The sequence below is a fragment of the Vespa velutina genome, chromosome 1, assembly GCF_912470025.1.
Source record: "Vespa velutina chromosome 1, iVesVel2.1, whole genome shotgun sequence".
In the NCBI taxonomy this organism is placed as follows: domain Eukaryota; kingdom Metazoa; phylum Arthropoda; class Insecta; order Hymenoptera; family Vespidae; genus Vespa; species Vespa velutina.
The window spans coordinates 13,412,139-13,433,289 of record NC_062188.1 but is presented as its reverse complement, the minus strand read 5'-3'; the positions used below and the strand labels follow the sequence as shown (position 1 = coordinate 13,433,289).

General features: G+C 33.3%; 1 protein-coding gene and 1 long non-coding RNA gene across 3 annotated transcripts in view; both read right to left on the bottom strand.

Moving 5' to 3' along the window:
- LOC124952700 (peptidyl-prolyl cis-trans isomerase FKBP14) overlaps window positions 1–21,151 on the bottom strand; it is a 37,527-nt gene that overhangs the window by 10,817 nt on the left and 5,559 nt on the right. The window lies entirely within an intron of this gene.
- On the bottom strand, window positions 1,675–12,434 carry LOC124952718. The gene is made up of 2 exons (XR_007101983.1): window positions 7,009–12,434; window positions 1,675–1,717 (listed from the first exon to the last, which is right to left on the bottom strand). It is a non-coding gene; the product is annotated as an uncharacterized LOC124952718 (long non-coding RNA).

Sequence of the window (21,151 nt, the reverse complement as noted above, 5' to 3'; positions counted from 1 at the left end):
TACGAAGATTTAACATCGATAAATCAAAGAATTATTCGACCGCGTTAAATTTCTATTAACGTTTATGTCGAGATAAATGTATTAGATAGAAGAAAGAAAAAAAGAATAATCATAAATTTTTGTCAATGAAACTTCAATAGTATAGTATTAATAGGGAGTCACTTAGCTACGAGAGAAAAGCAACTATGAGTAGACGGAAACATGCATCCGTATCCACTTTAGAACTTTTATGCGCCGTCAGAGTGATTTTTTCTCATCAGCAGAGCACGAAACGATAGCATAGAGCCGATTTTATTCGAGCAATAGCGCGATGCAATTTCAACACGACCGTCCTACGTAGTATGCAATTCGTACTTTCCCCTCGGCCGCCATTAAATTCATATTTGCCGTGGAGCGAGGAGAGAATTCCGTCAACGAGCGTCGTTCCAACGAGCAAAACGATAGCTAGAAAAAGAGAGAATGAACAGAATGGAATCGGTTGGTGTCATCCAGCCGCGTTTCGACGAATCTGTTCGATCGCGTAACGCGTTTTGAAATGCGTCGCGTGCATAACGTGACGTGATTTTCTCTCTCTTTCTCTCTCTCTCTCTCTCTCTCTCTCTCTCTCTCTCTCTCTCTCTCTCTCTCATTTATTTTTTTCCAACAAAACCTTCATCGTTGTTGGTTCGATATCGAGCCACTTTTTTTTCTTCATTCTACCGCACGGTACGAGGAAATAGAGAATATCGCGAGAACGAAGGTCGTTTCGTTCGCGCGAACGAACCGGAGTGTTAACGACGAAAAATGAGTATTTCAAAACGCTGTAAGTCAGGAGGTACATACAGTGAAAAAGCGTGGGACGCGTAATTTCATATACGGTAAATCTGCGGTCCTCGTAAATCGCTTTATGGAAACTCAAGCCGCCGTTTTAGCGAAGGATCCAAGTTTTTATAAAAGCGTTAAAAAGGGTTTCACCAGTTTCCTTTCAATGATAACGTTGATACGCTTGAAGACTATGTACAGTTTTTAATATTTTACAAGTGATTCTAATTCTTTTTTTCTTTTTTTTTTTCTTTTTTTATCAATAATCCCTAGCTACATTTTATCTAATTAGATTGACAAACTGTCATATCGTGCAACAGTTTCGTCTTTCGTCTTTCAAAACGAATGAACGTAGGGATGGAAAACTATCAGTTCAGAAAGCCGAAGAAAGAGAGACAGAGAGAGAGAGAGAGAGAGAGAGAGAGAGAGAAGAGAGAGAAGAGACGATGAAACATTTACAATTCTCAAGGACTTTCATGTTATATCCAGCGGGAGAAGACAAGGAAACGCAAGCACTGCCGCGTGGAATCTTCCAGCTTGCTCGTATATTAGATACGGATGCGAGATGGCGTCCCTCGCACTTGCACCTGCTCTCGTAGTTTTCGTAAAGGTAATAATCGTGAGAGCTCTTTCGCACGTCCCCCGTGTATGCTTCCTACCCTTCTGTCACTTTATCTTTCTCCTTTACATTCACAATCTCTCTTCTTCTCTCTCTTTCTCTCTCTCTCTCTCTTTTTCTTTCTCTCTTTCTCTCTCACTTTTCTTTTTTCTCTTTCCGTCTACACGTTATTTCAACAAGTGTCATAAAATGAAGCCTTTGATTTTAAGAGAATGTATATTTCGGTAAGTATAATATCACACTAGAAATTATTATACATATATATATATATATATATATATATATATATATATATACCTTTAAAATCGTAGTAACGAGTGATTAGAATTTGGTAATATAAAAGTCTCACTAACTGTCTCTTTGAGGAATAAAAATAAGAATAGTGTGCGAGAGATAGAGAGGGAGAAAAGAAAGGATGAAGATAAGAGAGGTCGATCCCACTCTCGTTATTGTCTTCCCTCCATACATCAGAGGCGACGTGGCCTAGCCATTGTCTTCTCTTAGAGTTCTAGACAATTCATATTCTCTCGCCTCCTTTACCGAAACGGCCGCTTGCTTAATGACCGAGAAATTATTTCTCTGCTAATTAAGCGACTTTCCGCGATGTCCAGTTTCGTTTCTCTTTTTTTCTTTTTTCCTCTCTCTCTCTCTTTTTCTTTTTTTTTAAATAATCAAATATACATATATATATATATATATATATATATGTATATATATTATATATATATTATATCTATTATTTGATTAATTGCCGGAAGAAAACGATTTTAGTAGTCGGTGAAACATTTTTGCGGAAAAGATAAGCGGACGACGAAAGTTTCGCGAGCTCTTTCTTCTTGTCAACCGATTTAGTTTGGAAGCTTTCTTGCTTTCTCACTCACTCTCTTTCTCTCTTTTTCTCTTTCTCTTTCTCTCTCTCTCTCTCTCACTCTTTTTCTTTCTTTGTTTCTCGTGTATGTGTAAGAGAAAGAAAAAAAAAAAGAAAAAGAAAAAGAGAGAGAAATAAAGAGAGAGAGAGAGATAGAGTGGAAAAAAGAAAAATTCTTATTGTCTCATCCGGAACGAACGAAGAGAGTCGACGACGAAAAGTTAAATTGGATACGTCGAAGGTAAAGCGTCCAACGAAGACTCAACACGATTAAAAAATCTTCGAGTTAAGACGAAGAGAAAGCGGTGAAGAAAACGAAGACATAGTTGGAATAACAATAGCAACCAGAAATGTTCTAGAAATTAGAACGAGAGAAAGAGATTACCGAATCAAAGAACGAGACAATTTTTCAGATTCTTTACAAGGGGATTTCCAGAGAGATACCATTTTTCTCTTTTACGTTCGTTCGAGATCGATCGATTTTCTCTCTATCTTTCTTTCTCTCTCTCTCTCTCTCTCTCTCTCTCTCTCTCTTTCTCTCTCGCAATTTCTTTTATTTTTCATCTTCTTTACTCTTAACGAATCTTGCAGATGTATGTTCGAAGGATTGTTTCGTTTTTAGAAAGAAAGAAAGTTAATAACCACGATTCATTAACCAAAGACATGATTTAAATCCGTCAAAGCAAATTCAGCACTGTATGATGGAATCTATTCTTCTCTCACTCTCTAGATGACTTCCTCTATGTCATAGTAACTTTAGAGAACCTTACGCAAGGGTCTGAAGTTTCGCAAAGTAAATAGGCACAAACGAGATCCTAGAAGTAAAAGTAGACGAAACTATGAAGGAAGAAGAAAATGAAGGCGATGCGCCCCTTCCTTATATAACTATGTGCATACATGACACCATACTTCTCTTAATATCGAACTTGTAGGTAATAGTGGTTTTCGTTAAGAATCTTTAACTTTTTGTGAAAAGACATTCGCAAAGTTTGAGGATTCAATAATGATATGTTCAAGAAGAAAACTATAATCATTTTTTTTTCTTTTTACCTTCTATGTTAAACTCACGTAATTTGGCTTTACCCGAATGTAACTGATTAATTTCTTATGGTCCAAGAGAAAATGACTAAAGCAAACCGATTGGAAGAATTCGAGACAGAAGTCGGATATTTAGTAAATAATATACATTTTTTATCTATAAGTAGATAGACAAGAATTTATTCTACAGAATTGATCTTCCTTTTTAATGCAATCGTTAGACATTGCAAAATCGGGTTCTTTAATATTTATAACGACGTCTCTATTTTAGATGTTTGGTGTTAATTCTATGAGAATCAGTATGATACAATAATTTTTTAATTTAACACAAGCGTGATATTTCACGTATAAAGATCGAATCAATTAATACTTAATATTTGATCACGACTCCAACAGGATTCAAATATGTATCGCAATTATTACAAAAACCTAGCCAAGAAAAATGTATAATTTTCTATTTGTCGAATCCAATTTGTTAATCAAAAGCAAGATTTCTGAATTGAGCAATAAATACAAAATTGATTAGTGGATCCTAGAACTATGGAATCTCACTATTGCCTAGATACGGGCAGATTGATATAAAGTTAAGAACCATGAGACATATTTATTACATATGAGTCAGAGATCTTCTACTACATCGCTTTTGTAATCTATACTTTCCCATCACAGTTTGTGTTTATAATAAAGATAGACGAATGAAGTATCGGTCCGTAGGAATTAAGGCCAAGGGACTGATATCATCATAACAACGAATAATACATTGCCAGGGAAGCAGATGCAGAGGGTAGCAGATGTGAAATGTGTGATTCTTAAATCCTTTGTTACGGAGAGAGAGACTATTCCCAATAATATTACAAAAATAATGAACAATCGATTCGGAAGATTTTGAGTCTGAGAATCGATTACATTATCTCCAATAATACTATTGTGAAATAAATAAAGAATCGGTTCCTGGGTACGTGAGACAAAAGGTTGATCTCACTATTTTTTTTTTTTTTTTTTTTTTTTTTTTATAAAGAGAACAAGAGCCTTTATACAAACGAGACAAGAGGTATAGACATTTATATGAATTTTATAACGATTGGTGTATGATTATACGCGAGCAATTTTCATGTAAAATATATATGTACATACATATATAATCAGAAATTTTTATAATTATGAAAGTTACACACCAATGAAAAAATGAACGATTGAATATTAAATTAAAACTATGTGATTAACTTCTTTCAATTTTACTTTTTAACTTGATTTATTTGATAATGATATATTTGATTTGGTATATTGGTTTATTAACATTACAACGTTATATATATATATATATATATATATATATATATATATATATATATAATATAATAAATCAAATCTACGCAAGACGGTACAGTAATACGATTTAGATCTCTGAGAGCCATATAATAATTACGAGGACGAGCTGTTTGCTACTCGTTCTCAAATCGATTTGAATCTAGTTACTATTATCGCTTTTCGTCCAACGGGATCACTTACTTTTCGAAACGAATATTCCCAAGAGCAAAGAGAAGTTCAGCGATTCGTATCGAGAACTTCCATTCTCGATCAGAAATTATGATTGCACATGTATCTCATTATTAATGAGTGAGAGTCTCTCGCTTTTATTAGGCACCTGGATTTCATTAGCAATGGACCCAATTGATAATTGTATTTATATTGTTCTATGTTATCGGCATACTATTTATATAGCTATAAGAAATCAAGAAATAGGGGAGATATATTATATAAATAAATAGATAAATTGATTTCCAAAAACATTTCTTGTTATTTATATAGCTATAAGAAATCAAGAAATAGGGGAGATATATTATATAAATAAATAGATAAATTGATTTCCAGAAACATTTCTTGTTAATCTATAATCGATTATTTATTGATTGATTTCTCAAAATAGACTAATTCTCTGTTTAGAAAATGTTTTAAAATAATTTCAAAATTAATAAACACCAATTATCAACGATGAGGATATTTTTGTTCTTTCAATAATATAATTCGATTGTATTTTTCTCGTGATTGTGTGATTAAGATTCGTAGAAATTGTTAGTAAAAAGAAAAAAAAAAAAAAAAAAAAAAAAAGAAGTTGTAACTACGAAAAAGAAGATAAAAGAGAAAAAAATAATACGTGGCTCGTTGTTCAAAGTTTTCTTTGTCGTCTCAAGAGGTGCATGAAATCTTAATATCCCTTATTACAACACTGTTAATTAACGGTACTCCCAAGCACTCTGGATAACGTATTTCTCCTTTCTCAGCTCGGATATACAGTTACCGTATAATGAGAACTTAAACTCAAATACTTGAAGCTCCTGTGACTCGGATATTCTTAAATCATTATACGGATTTTTGTGAAACGATGAAAAAGTTAATACGTACAAATGCATAAGATACTTATACACACACACACACAAACTCGTATTAAGTGCACATAGATTGATTGTTATTTCTCACTTATATTATTTTCTTTTTCATCTTTTATTAATAGACATTGAGTTGTTTAATAAAAATGCTTGTAAATAGTCTGCTTATGATATTGTAAATTCCAAGTTCACAATATGATAATATAGTAATAAAATTTTTTATTTATTTATTTATTTATTTATTTTTATTTATTTATTTATTTTTTTTTTATATTACTTATCTTTATCATCATATGTAACTCTTTCCAATGTTTCTACGAGATCTATATATTTGAAGTATTTATCCTTTACGCGTGAGTTCACTTAAACATTTCTCGTCGGAAACATCGTTGCTGCGGTGTTTTTGAAAGAACGAAGCGAAACGAACATAAAGAGAAAGAACTTAGAAGACGAAAGGCGCACAAAGAAGAAACAGAAGAATGTGGGAGACAAGCCAAAAAAAAAAAAAAAAAGAAGAAGGAAATCTTTTTCTTTTGTACCTCAAACCGTTGTCTCTTTTCTCGTTAGTCTTTCTTTTTTCTTATTTCTTTTTTTTATTTTTTACTTGCGAAAAATGTCTTCGTCGACGTTGGATAGTAGCAAAGGTGTTCTTCTAAAAATGTTAGAGATGTAAAGGACAATCTAAGGGACAGATGTAAAGGACAAATGTGAAGGACACTTATAAAATCGTACAAAAAAAGAAAAAATAACAAACAAAAAAAAAGACCTCCATAAGAAATACGTTACATTTATTAGACTCATTTACGTAAATACGTTGCTACAGATACGATTTCATTGCAACTCGGTCGTATGTAAGTCTTTTTTCGTAAGTTCCTTTACAAATCACCTCGTCTCTCACCATTTCCCGAGATTACATCCAGCCGAGGTTACATTTTCCACCATATCTCTCTCTCTCTCTCTCTCTCTCTCTCTCTGTTTCTCTCTCTATCTTTCTCACTCTTACATTCTGTTAGAATCTTTTGAAAGTCGAGTCGCAAAGACACATATGTGGTGTCTTTGGTATGTCGACGAAAGCAAGGGAAACCTTTTACTGGTAAACTCAATAAAGAAAGAGAGAGAGAGAGAGAGAGAGAGAGAGAGAGAGAGAGGGAGAGAATTTTATTTAAGAAAGCAAGAAAAGTACTCGACGATGACCATTCGTTGACATTTTTCAGTCTTCACACAGTCCGTGAACATACGATTTCGTTTTCTTGATTTTTTTTTCTTTTTACAAAAAAAGATATATATATATATACATATATGTAGAAGTTTGAATTATAATACAAGAATTAGTTTTGAATCACCTGTAGGATCAATCAACAACGAGATATAATCGATTGAGTATCTTATACGGTTATCCAAGCGGCTTCTCTATGAAATCCTGCACGGCGTTAACTAACCGATAAATTCAGAACGCGTACGCGAGCCGTTCTCCCAAAATAATGTAACTTCGGCAAATTAATGTGGCTCCGGGGATATCGGCTGGATGGGCTAACGTATTTCGTATTCGATATACTCTAGGGCATCGACCATTTTTATTGTTTTATTCGCTTCGCTGATTTATACTACGTGTATAGAACATTATCACGTATAACTATTATGTTTCAACATATTGTCTACGAAAAATAATGATTTTCTATGAAAAAGATTTCGTGATTTACGTTTAATCCAACAACGTTAATCGTATTCGATAAGTGACATAATGCCACGGTGAAATCCGTATGTATTGGTATTAGGGTATATTTACGTACAAAGTGATAGTGGCCGAACATAAATCGTACTAATAGCATTGCAGCCGCCGATCGGGAATAGTTAATTAAGCGATAAGCGAAATAAATAGCTGTTACTTGACGCGATACTATTATTTACGCAACACCGTGCTTGCAATATCTTCGGTTAATTACATATATTGTTTCATGCGGTTGAACATATTCTATTTATCCCGCGTGCACTGTTTTCTCTTATGAGTACTGTTTAATTAAACTTGAAGTATTTAATTAAGCGGAACCGTGTACTCGCTTCGCAACATGTAGTAATGGTGTAGAAAAGTGGGAGGGACAGGGATGGGGAGTGCGAGCGATTAAACGGAATTACTCCGTTGCATGCCAAGTTACAGACGTCTCATGGTGAGAGATGTAAACATACTCACTGAATCTACTAAGAGATAACAAAAGAATAAATGAAGATTGTTTCTCGATCGTATTTGGAAATATGAAAAAAAAATATTTCCATCCTGGAATGTCTGACAACGAAAATAATATCTCTCATCTTACTTATCACCGATAAAAGATAATTTTATTATCGATGAAATGTTGTTCCTCTAACGAGCTATAAGATGTTAATTAATCAAATGTAATCAAATTGCAAAAGTATCATTAGTCTTTATATCTTTTAAAATCCATTTTTTATTTATCCATTTACTTCCTATCAATTCTACTAGTGACTTTTCTTCCTGTTATCGATCGATAAATTCGTTGGAATAACAAAGTTTAGAAAGTATTTGAAATCGTTTTGTGACTTAAGAAGAATCTGTTTCGTTACACTTTAATATTCTTATATAATGAAAGACATTTAAAAAAAGACAAAGAAAATTAATAAGTTTATCTGAAATCATTAGATCCTTTTACTATTAAATGTTTTTTTTCTATTCGAATTAATTATGACGACGATGCTTCCGTAATCAAGTTATTCGAGTACTCAATTTAACTAGCCAATATAATAGGCTAATGTCTTTTGGGATTAGTGTATTAATCGATAAAAGAACGTGATTATTCATTCTTTTTAATTTCTTTCGTTCGTTTATCATATAAACGTTTAGATCGAATACATTAGTGTTAATCGATACGCGCTTTGCTAAATTAATGCTGCAGAGCCGTAACTTACTTCGAACTTGCTCCTAACTTATAACCGAGGAAAGATTAATCATTGCATTACCATGCGAGCGTTCATCCAAGTCTAGCTTCTAAGAAGAAAGTTAAGACTAAGTTAGGATTAACTTAGAACCGGAAGCTTGACGCACGTGGGACGCTACGATGCGCCATGTCCTGTGCATCTCAGGTCGCAAGGTTCGAAGGCTAACTGACTCACTTCAAGTACTTCAATGATCTTTCAAGGGACTTCGTAACATTAATCAAATATATTTTATTAAATTCATTAATTGATTTCGTATGTAATTAAGTAGTAATTTCATTAATAAAAATGATAATTAACTTTATAAGTAGATTGCGATTCGAATACATAATGCGTAGATGAAGTTTTAAAGAAAAAGAACAAAGGAACGAATAATACGAAGAAAAAAAGGAACTTTTATTCTTCTGATTTATTTTGTCATCATAATCTATATAAATAATAAAATATATTTTACACGAGCCATGACAGTTTCTAATCGGTTGACCTTTATTTTCCCATTGATTTTACATTGAGAACAGTCATTAACGTAGTATCGTTTCGTTTCAATTAGCTTCGAATTTAGCGATAAACGTGTCCATTAACGATCGATTTTTTTTAAAATTGCAAATCAATTCGAAAACGCTTCGAAAAACATTTTAATATCGGCCGAGTAATTCTCGATATATTTTTCATATCAAATGATGTAACCGTTGAAATATTAAAAGTTGGCTTTTTCTATAATCACTGTCGTATTTTGCACGATAAAAGTTCCACTTTTATCGCTCGCACTGTCGAGGACAAACCGTACTGGATAATAATCCTCGGTAGTGCTGTTAGCAACACAAGCGTACATCTATCCTGCATGGGCATCGTGATGTTCGTTAAAACGACAATATCGGTTTGCATAGAGCTGCGAGAATTTCTGCTAACGTTAACCAAAATTACAGCTGCGTCGCTTCGAATTCTAACAGCGGTGAAGCCGTTAGCACGTTCGCGTGATACCGATACATTCGTGTCTATCTATATATGTTCTGCATTTTTCTTTTCCACCCTATCGAAACCTTGACGCGTATCGATAAGAAAAATACAAATATCTATCGAAGAGAAAGCATTCTGTGAATATATTTTCCTTTCTCATCTTTTATCTCGCCGTTATCGACGATATCAATGTGATAAATTGATAATTTATGGCTGGGATAACTTAGGAAAATTTATAGAATAACCATGCTTTTCGCATAAGATGTCTTTTCGGTTAAGAAAACAAAAGATTAGAGAAGAAGCGCAGAAAAGAATAGAGAGAAAGGAAATAAGCTTAGATGAAAACCGGCATTCTAGCGTAAAAACTTTATTAGTTTTGGAAAGGTCGTATTCGAGTTTTACAAAAATCAGAATAAATTCGTAAACGATTTAACGAAATCTCTTTTCTCTTTCTGAAAAGATTTCACGAAGGTTATTCGGTACGCCGCAGCTTCGCCATTTTCCAAAAGAGGTTGACATTAAAGCCGTAGAGTACTCTGGAAGCTTTAACGTTCTACATTCTTCAAGATTTACTACACTATTTTCAATAGATTTGCTTGATTTTATACTTTGCTTTGATCTCCAATGGAATATCGAAAAAGATAAAGAGAAAAATAAAGAAAGATAGATAGATAGATAGATAGATAGATAGATAGATAGAGAAAGAGAGAGAGAGAGAGAAAGAGAAAGAGAGAGAGAAAGAGGACGATATTAGAAAGCTTCCAGTTGGTTGTCTTAATTATAAAGCTAATTAAAAAGTGTAACGGAAGAAAGGATAATCATCGTCATCGTGGTGGCACGTCGACATTCTAATCTCTACCCTTACGTACTTTTCATTTCAATGTAATTACTTGGCAAAGTAATTTAAAGCTGTTTCAGTTGTAGAATCACACCAAAGCCTTTTACTTTTTGCATGCTCGGTATTCTATCTTTCTAATTTAGAGAGTTGAGAAAATATAGAAGACTTTTTCTTCTCTTCCTCTTCATATTCTTCCAATCTTCGTTATAGTCTTCGAGGACAAGAAGCTTCCGTTATGAGCAATAACGTTTTCCTCCAATTTGCTTCTACCGGCGTTCGGTAGTGTTCGAAGTTGAAGCCGCAGGGTTCAAGAAAAGAGAAGAGAGATAAAGATAGTCTCCGGGTAACAATCCGCGCTCGTCAGCGCGTTCATAAAGCGATTTCTTACCGTCCTTTCTTCCCTCTCTGCTTCTTCTATCTCGTTTCTTTTTGCTTCTCCACTTGCTTCGTTCGTTCGTTCGTTCATTCGTTCCGTCATTCGTTCGTTCGTTCGTTCGTTCCTTCGTTCATAGTCTTCGTCCTTCAACCGACAATCCTGGTACGCCTTTTAAAGCTTTTCGACGTACTTCCTGGCCTGCGGGATTTCATTTTCCCGGCCATCGGTGTTTCCATCTCCTAAGCTCCTTTGAAGACAAGAGTTTTCCACTCGCGAAATTAATCGCCGTCCATCCGGTCGAACGGCCGGCAAGACAACCCAGACCATCTTAGGCCAGGTGTTTCTTCGTTAAATGAGCAATATCGAGCTCTTAAGTCAATCTCACGGATATTACGATTTTCTTTTCAAACGAATATTTTTCCAGTTAAAAAAACTTATATTCGATTGAATTTTTTTTAACAGAAACAAAAGATTCTTTATACTCTAAGACGAACGATCATTTAGAATTTTAGTCAGACTACCTATCTAATATATATTTCATTATATTTTTATTTCAATATTTTTAAATATTAAAATATTAAAATATTTCGTACTTTATTGATCAAAATTATTGATAAGGAAAATAAATCTTACATTATTTTTACAATATATTTATCGTTACGACCTTTTAACTATTTTTGTCAAAGGAAAAGATAAATGATGAATGATCCTTCGAAAGTCAAGTATCGTAATGTGATCAACGTGACGTACTTTTTCTATATACATACGTACGTACTTACGTGTTTACTTATGTACATATTGAGAGAAGAGGAGCGAAAGTAACTTTTCGTAGCTTTGAGTCTTCATATAGGTGTTCATGACGATTTTGAGCAGCATCGGCACGCTCGGATGGAAACTCTTAAAACGACGGGAACGTGGAAGAAAGATTTCTCGCTATTGCGAACCGCAGAAATGACGGGCGCCATATTCTACGAGAATTTACGGCGGAAAGCTTTTATGTACCCTTAATCAACATGCCGCACTGCTCTCTCTCTCTTTCTCTCTCTTCCTCTTTCTTCTCTCTCTCTCTCTCTCTCTCTTTCTCTTTCTCTCTCTCTCTCTCCCTTGGGTGCTCTCTCTTTTTCTTTCTCACTTTCCATTCCTCTTCGTTAAAAGCACTACGAAAGCACAAGATTCTGCGATTCGCAATCGCGACTTTTCGTCTCAAGCGTAAACGCCTCTCTTCTCGTTGCGTTCCTTGCAAGCACCATCAAGCTACCCTGTTTTTCCCCTTTTCCTATCCTCAACTATTTTCTTTTACCCTCTTTTTTCTTTTATCTCTCTTATCTTTGAACTTCCTTGAAGATCTATCTTATGTATAAGCGATACATATATGTATATACTTTTACGTATTAGATTTTTCGCATTTTTGAATTACCAATATATTGATTGTTATTATCTATATATTATTTTTATTTCATATATTAGGGTGTCCCATAAGTTTCTTTCCTTTTTCTAATATAAAATGAATATACAATGTTTACCGTTTAAGATATTATTTATTTTGTTATATAAGAACCCTTTTGCTCTATTACCTTCTTCCATCTCTGAGGAAGCCTCATTATTCCACAATTGTCTTTTGGACAAGAAATAATCCTGGAGGTGCGCTTTTATTTCGCTGATGGATTTAAAGCGCTTACCGTGAAGAAAATTTTTTAAGGACAGAAAAAAGGATGCGATAAAACATCCTAATCAAATTGTAAGAGTTTTTCTCTTACCTCTTATGCAATATGTGATCTCCGTCAGTAAGTGCGGAACCCAAACTTCGCAGCGATTAACATATTCCATCTTAGGGATCGTTAGGTGATTATGCATTGTTTTTTTGGGAATCCTAATGGCATTCACTATCTCACGCGCACTATATTGCGGATTTTCATCAAGCATGGTCTTGATAAGGTCCGTATCCGTCGTTTTTGGGCAGCCGCTGGGGGTCTTCATCTTCCAGATTAAAATTTCCCCTTCTAAATTTTTTAAACCAATTGCGAACGGTTGTAATAGTTATAGCACCGTCCCTGAACACGGTACAAAAAGTATTCTTTACTACTCTATCACCTTTTTTGAAACAATGAAGCATAACATGCCGTAAATGTCGTCTTTCTTTACCCATGTTTAACGCTGTGGATGAAAGTTTTAAAAGAGACTGTGGCGCAAACGAAACGTACTGTAAAAGAGCTTTGGGACGACTGAAACCGATAACATAGACGGCTAATAGATCAGCCTGCATATTTGCACAAGTAGAGCCAGATAAGGCCATTCATAGCGCGATGAGAAAGAAACTTTTGGGACATCCTAATATAATATTATATTTCCTTTAGTCTCTAATCTTTTTTATATTTAGACTTCATAGATCTATTTATGTATAAATAATACATACATGTGTAGATATGTATATATATCCACATTAAATTGTTATATTTTTTAATTAGTAACATGTTGACTATTATAATCTTGAACTTATCTTTAATTTTATAGTTTGTTAAATTAAGATACAAAATAATTATTATCTTTTTCACGGAAGAATTTTGAGAATATAACATACGGATCTAACATTAGAATAAATACATTGATATGTAAATATGTTATATTGCCATATGTAATTTAACATAACCAAAATCGCATGAATTTTCGTACGAAACTCATTGCATGAAAAGGCATGTAACTTCAACAGGGATAACGTTGCCATCCTATTCGAGAACGGATTCTACGCGATATGCCGAGTACAATGATGCATTGGACGTAGGAATTGTAGGTACCGGTTGCGTACATATCCGACGAATTATTCGTTTCGAAAAGCATTAACACAGTTATGGGTTGATCCTGTTATTATTGTCATTATTTCTCTTCTACGTTATTACGATTGGTATCAACGAGATCACCCGATCGAACGAATTCAACGTTTAAATTAAACGTATTTGCAAGCTGTTTATATTTATCAAAGGAGAACAAATAAATAAAAATATAACATATCTAAAAAGTTGTCAAATGAAATTTAACGGATTTTCGATATGTTTTATCATTTCTACGATTTCGAAACCCTTCGTTTAAGTTTTAGTTCAAATTAGTTATACGTGAAACCTCAGCATATAACGAAAAAAGAAATAAAATCGGTCACGTGCTTATAAAAGAAGAAAAATGAACGCGAAGAAGCCAATTCGTGGGAGGTCTGCAAACGTGTTCGATAATTCGACCGTTGATACTCGTTAGCTGCAACCTTCTTCATCTACTACTTCTTCTACTACTTTTTCTACTACTTCTTCTTTCTCTTTCTCTTCTTCTTCTTTTTCTACTTATCTTTCTTCTTCTTTTTCTTCCTCTTTTTCTATGTTAACGCGATATTTTATGGCTGGCATGGAACTTCGATCGAGTTATTAATGGCAAAAAGTCGGTCGCGGACCATAACGGCAAACCGGTAATCACTCTTCCAGAGGTTTTTAAACTTTCCAACAAGATCGCTCGTTTTCTTCCTTCAATTGAACTCTCATAGAAATTATTTCTTTTCCTTTAAACCATCAAAATACTTCTTCAAAAAGATATTCCGTTGATATACAAGTTACAAATATAGATTCTTTGACGTCGCCTATATTTTACATCGTGATTTCTTGCTGTTCGCATTAATTTGATCATTAAAATGTATAAATCGCGCGGCCACACGGAAATTAATTATTTTATCGATAATCAAATGGCGACCGATAAATCAGGAATGTATCGTTTCAATAGGAATTATTAATAATAGGAATGATGATCGCGAGGATAACGGTTCTCATTAAAATTCGAACGGGATTGTTAGAGGAGGGTCGCCAAGCGTGTAGCAAATTTTTCGTTCGTTTTCGACGAGGAGATATGTATATCCTACGATATAAAATCTCCGAATTTATAACGACCTACCCAACCTCATAGTACAAACGATGCATTAATCCGTCGAGCATGCCGCAGTCATTCTGGTATATGTAATTTTCCATAACGCGTCAAACATATATATATATATATATATATATATATATATATTTACATTGCTGCATAGATACTACATATATGGTTCAATATCAACGTATTTGCGAGAAATATTGGAACTTCCACGAGTATGTTATTTCTATGTTCACATACGTACAAAATATATCTACCAACGTATGTGTATGTTAGTATTATATACATTATATTTATATATATATATATATATATATATATATATATATATAATAAGTACATATCATATACCTATGGTTAGGTCGTTTTATGGAAGTACTGGTCATCGCAAAATCAACGACTATGATGATTCTCGATTCTCGTCACTTTACAAAAGAAAAAAAAGAAAAAAATAATAATAATAATAATAATAATAAAATTCACGTAAACGATTATATTTTACAATAAATAAATTTCACTACCCTTTGTTCCGATTAATTTGTCATATAAAAAATCGATAATGTCAACATTTCATGATGTTGATCGACGAGGAGATAAGGAGGTGATATTACATATTTACATATCTACATCTACGGCATGGGTATATATGCATAGTTACGGGCTAAAGGAGCGGAAAGGAGGTCGAGAAAAAGAGGACTCAGAGAGGCGACGCGACACGAGCAGCTAACGAGAGAAAAGTGCAAGTAGCTTGTGTGTACGAAGCGTAAACCGACTTCCGGCACTTTCGTAGGAGTCACTCGAGCGAACGTCGCGCACCACGATTCCTTCGTTTTCGTTCGTAAGACGAATGAACGAACGAACGAATGAACGAACGAACGAACAAAGGAACGAATGAACGAACGAACTAGTAAATGAACGAGCGAACAAGGAAATTTGGGAAATGTAATCGCCGTGTGAATTACGAGCTGAGAGAGAAAACTTGTAAAACTTTCGAGAGCCGGTTTCGTCGTCTTAGAATTCAAATATGTAAGCGTATCTAAAGTACAAAGAGTTTAAGTATATATACTTTAACCTTTTTGCCGTTTTATTACGAAGATAAAGTAAAAGTAAAAATGTTTATATTCATACTTTTTTAGAGAATTTAAATAACGATAAAAGATGGTACATGCGTCATACAATTTTAATTAATTAATAAATAAATTAATTAAATAATAAATAAATTAATTAATAATATAGACAGGAATACGTGTAATTTTTTTTTTCTTTTTAAATAATGTACAGTGAACTGTGAACTTCGATGATATACAAATGGATGAGTTTAAACAAATCATTTCGAGGAGAAAATAAAAATATAAAATTATCGTTGATAAATATTTGAAACGGTCGAGATACGAAGATTAAATTTTGTGAGAGAATCCGGTGTATATAGAAGCAAGAGGAAGAAGAGAAATGAAGAGAAAGGAGGATGATGGAGAGGAGCAGGGTCACTCGGTTGGAAGAGTCGTTAATTATTTAACGCTAATTCTGAAGCAAAAGTAGATGCTTACACATAGTTGTTCACTATGAGAGTTCGCGAACGTGAACGAAAGGGATAAAAAAGGAGATAAAAAGTCAAAGGTAACATCGCTATGCGCCACTTGTCAAGGGTCATGGGGAATGTTATGTATCGAACGTAGTGTTAGTGAACTTTATCTGGCCGATTTTCGATGCATCGTCGATCAAAGAATTTCTCGACGGACTTCACTCTTTCACGAATACAAAGATACATATACATACTCCATCCTTACTTTTCTATAATGATATTATTACACGGACATTGTTTATTTTATAATTACCGATCGAACGAACGATTCACTACTGTCAAAAATATATCTAAAAATTTATTTCTATTCTGATTTTTGATCGATGAGACATTAATTATATCATAATTAATAATCCATTACGAAACTTTGAGCTAATGATCAAAAATTTTTATTTATAAAATGCTTGGATATACATATTCTCGATTCGAACTATCGAAAACGTGAGATGTTTACCGAAGGAACGTGAATTCACGAAAGATAGCATTACAGGCCATCAAGGGTGGAAGTCCGATATCCCGTGGGAGCAAACTCAGCGGATCTTTGCTATTTTTCCTTACACCTTCCTCCCAAACTCTTTTCTCGGCTATGGTTTTCTCGGTTCAGCTACCCTTGCATCCCGAACCTTCCCTAATTCACTCTCGTTCGCGCTTTTGCTTCCCTTCCTCTTGTCTCTCTCTGAGCATGAAAAATCGCCAATCTTTATTGACTTATCGGCTTCGAAGAGAGACGTCATTTCGTCTTACCAGATCATTACGTAAATAGGGAAAAATCGTTTTCTGTTTAGTCTTAAATCATACCATAACTCGTTATCATTATGCCTCTCGATGGAAAAAAATAGTTAAACTTTTCATTCAAGAAGGGAATAAATAAAAAGGTATAATGAAAATAATCCTTGTTATTTAAGCACTTTTCTTTGAAAGAATTTTAAATCGACTCTTCTGGAGTTCGCATATCGAAATGTCTTCTGAAATATATATATATATATATATATATATATATATATATATATATATATATATGTGGTAATCGAATATTTGATTTAAGCGATGTATGGGAAATAGGAGGTTTTTTTTTTATTTTTACATATAATAAAAATGTTAAAGAAATAGAAATCGCGTATTCTATTAGAAACGACTGATGAATATATTATCAGTGTATATTATTATCTATCTTTTCCAGTGATATTACAATTGGAGTATAAAAAAAATGTTAATATGTGATAAGAAAAAAAGTAAGAAAAATGAAGAAAAATAATGAGAGAATAAAGAAAAAACGATGACACTTTAAGAGTATATAATAGTCGGCAGTTCGAAACGGAAGTAATTTTTTTTACGGAAGAGGAATAGCATGATATCCGAGTGATGAGGTCACGTCGCGTTTCTAGACCGACTATAGTCCTGCATATTAAGTATCTCAAGAATACTTAGCACGCAATGTAGAAGCAAATTCGAGTGTACGTGCATGCGTGCGTAAATTGTCACTTAAGTACTTACAACTATTCGTAAGACATATTTTATTCAAAATTTTCTAACGTTAAAATATAACATTAATTTAGAAATCACATTAACTTAGAAATCATTGTTTCTTCAATTTATTAAACGCTTTTGAAGTGATAAGAATCGATAAACGAAATAAAAGAATTTTCTTATCAAAATCAAATAGCAGAGATTAAAAACATATGTATATCTGCATATTAATTAAAAATTTCATGATAAGAATCGAATCGATGATAGCGCGGAAATATTTCGAAAATAGATCGAAAATACAATCATTCGTTTCGAGACAAAGTCATTCGATTCGTTGAAATCTAGAAACTCTCCATTCGATTTCTAAGGAACAACGTGACTTAATTAAGCAACTAGTATGGATGAATGTATACGCAATGCCGGTTCGATAAGATTATGTCGCAAACATGAAATCGTTACCCCTCTTCTTTTTGTTCACATATCACGGCTTTCTCTCATTTGAAAGTGGAAATTTATGCGAGAATGTAATGGCTGCAACGATGTAGGCGGTAGATCCGAGTGATTTGTGCCGGACCATTCAAAACAAGCACGGCAGATATATAGTATATACATATATACATATATCGATGTTGTATCGAAGAGTCGAGAAAACAGAGTAAGAAAGTGTATCAATGATTATAAGTGTCTATGACATTCGATAATAATAATAATTGTTATACGAATTAATTAGAAGTTAAGAATACGTAATGTTTACTTTAACTGATAAAGCAAATATAATCGTATAACACATACACACACACACACATATATATATATATATATATATGTATGTGCATACATATATACAAGAATATATGTCTTAGCTGTCCTCACTGAGAGTAAAACTATCATGAGTTGCTCTCGAGAGTATTTCTCGCTAATGCACTAATTTACATTGCGTTTGAGAGTAATTATTTGAAAACATGATTCAACTATCCGAGATTGATTGTTTTCGTTATAGTATGCATTCGAATGAAAACAAAGGAATATTATTATCGAAGGAATCAATATTTTTACTGAGAGTATTTATCGGAGAGTAATAGCATAGAAATTCTGAGATAAAAAAAGAATGAAAGAAATATGAGATCTTTGCATTAAGAATAATATATAAAGTTAATTCAATATTGAACAGATTAATGCATAAATTATCTCATGCTTATCCCTAAACAAATTGTAGAACAAATAAATAAACATAGACGAGTATAGACGAATCTCAAATGAATAAGATTCTGAGAATTCTGTTCGATAATAAAATTTCGTAAAATTATCGATATTTTAGTGACTATCCGAGAATAAAAATTCTCGAAGTCTTTTTCAAATGAATAAAAAATTTCATAATACTTTCGAGAGCAATTATCGTAAAAAAAAACTCTCAAGTAGATGGTTCTCTTTAGAACGTGACTGGAAGAAGAACGATCGATGAGCGAGACATTAACCAAAAGTGTATATCATGCTCGTTTTACTTTGTAACGTAGTACAGGATATTTAAATATTTTTGACTGATATCAATTAATATCTAAGCGTCACGATCGCGTATCAAGATAAATTGCAGCTCGTAAAAGCTAAAAAAAAAAGACAGAGAATTTATGTATATGATTCAGACGAAATCTTAAAAACTAAATCTCTTTCGAGGGCCATTTGAGAAACAAAAGAGAGCCAGAAGAAGACTTGAACGGAATTAACCCATCAACTTAGTCGTATTAGTATCAAACCTATCAATATCAATTGCTCTAGTATTGCAAGATCTTCTTCCATCTTACTCTCGTTAAATATTTACAAATTTAATAAAAATAAAAGTTGAATATTAAAATCTAACTTACAAGAATAAGATACATATATATGTATGTGTGTGTGTGTGTGTGTGTGAAGGAAAGAAAAAAAGATAGATAGATAGAAAGAAAGAAAGAGAGAGAGAGAGAGAGAGAGAGAGAGAGAGAGAGAGAGAAAGAGCGATGAGAAAATGTTTATTCTGTCAGTACGTAGAATGAAATTCGTTGGCTTGTGACGACATCAAGCCAAGTATGCGTTAATTAATCTATACGTCTGATGAATTAAAGTCGACTCTTTACAGAGGATAGAGATACACGACAGGATATTAAGCAGTGAAAAAAACAAAGGTTATATATAGTACAACTCTGAAAAGGTAAAATGTTTCGCCATTCTCAGAGAGATTACAAATCTTTTTCTTCTTTCGTTCTTTTTTTTTTTTTTACGTTTTATTGTAAAGAAGATAAAGTAAAAGAGAAACGTAGTTTGGATTTGTTAATCGTTATAAAGAAATTCACGTGGACTTGAAAATGTTAATGGTTCAATGGTAAAAAACAAAAAAAAAAAAAAAAGAAAAAAAAAGAGTAAAATAATACAAGAAAAAGGGAGAAAAATATCTCGTTAATTGAACTAGCGTTGTATTTGAAAATTTTTTCATTGACTCGATTAATACACATTTTATAAGCTGTTCATTAAAAGTTTTTCTCTACGCAAAGAAACAGGAACACGGTCGTTTGTCCATCGACATTCTCTTTCCCTGGTCGTCCGGACTAGTGATGTAGCTCCTTTACGTAGGTTTTCCCACAAGGAAAAACATTTACCATCGCCTATACCATCTCTTTCTCTTTCTCGCTCTCTCTCTCTCTCTCTCTCTCTCTTTCTCTATGGTTCTATTTCTCTTTCCTTTTTCTTTTTTCTCTTCCTTCGTCGTTTTCTTCTCTTTCAGTTCCTTTACTTTTTTTTTCTTTTCCGTTCCTTTACCTTTCCTTTCCGTTTTCTATTTTCCTCTGCTTACCCTCTTCAACAAAGAGGCGGACCAGGAAGAAGACAAGAGAGAGAGAGAGAGAGAGAAAGAGAGACGAGCTGGCACTAATTAAATCAAGTACCGTTGTACAAGGAAATGGGCCAACGTTCTCGTGTTTTCTACTAAAACCGCCGGTATCCTGTCTGTATATGTGTTTATGTGTATGTATATTATAGGCCTTGTTTCTTAATTAAAAATATACTGGCTCCATCGAGAGCAACGTCGTCTTCTTAACATCTCTGATGCTAGTCTTTTCAAATTCCCAACATGATATCTACTATATGTACGTACTTATGTACTTACGTTCGTTCGTTCGTTCATTCGCTCGTTCATTACGTCCTTTTCTTATTCCTTATACTCATTCTCTTAACTTTGTAAGTGTTTATATACAAACATTGCCAGTCAGTACGATACGTAAAAATACACACGAAAGGTTAATGAAAATTTTCGCGATTTTCTTTCCTTTATCATTATTTACTTTCTTCAATGAATTCTTTGAAACGTAATAAATATTGTAAACATTGTTACGATTAAAA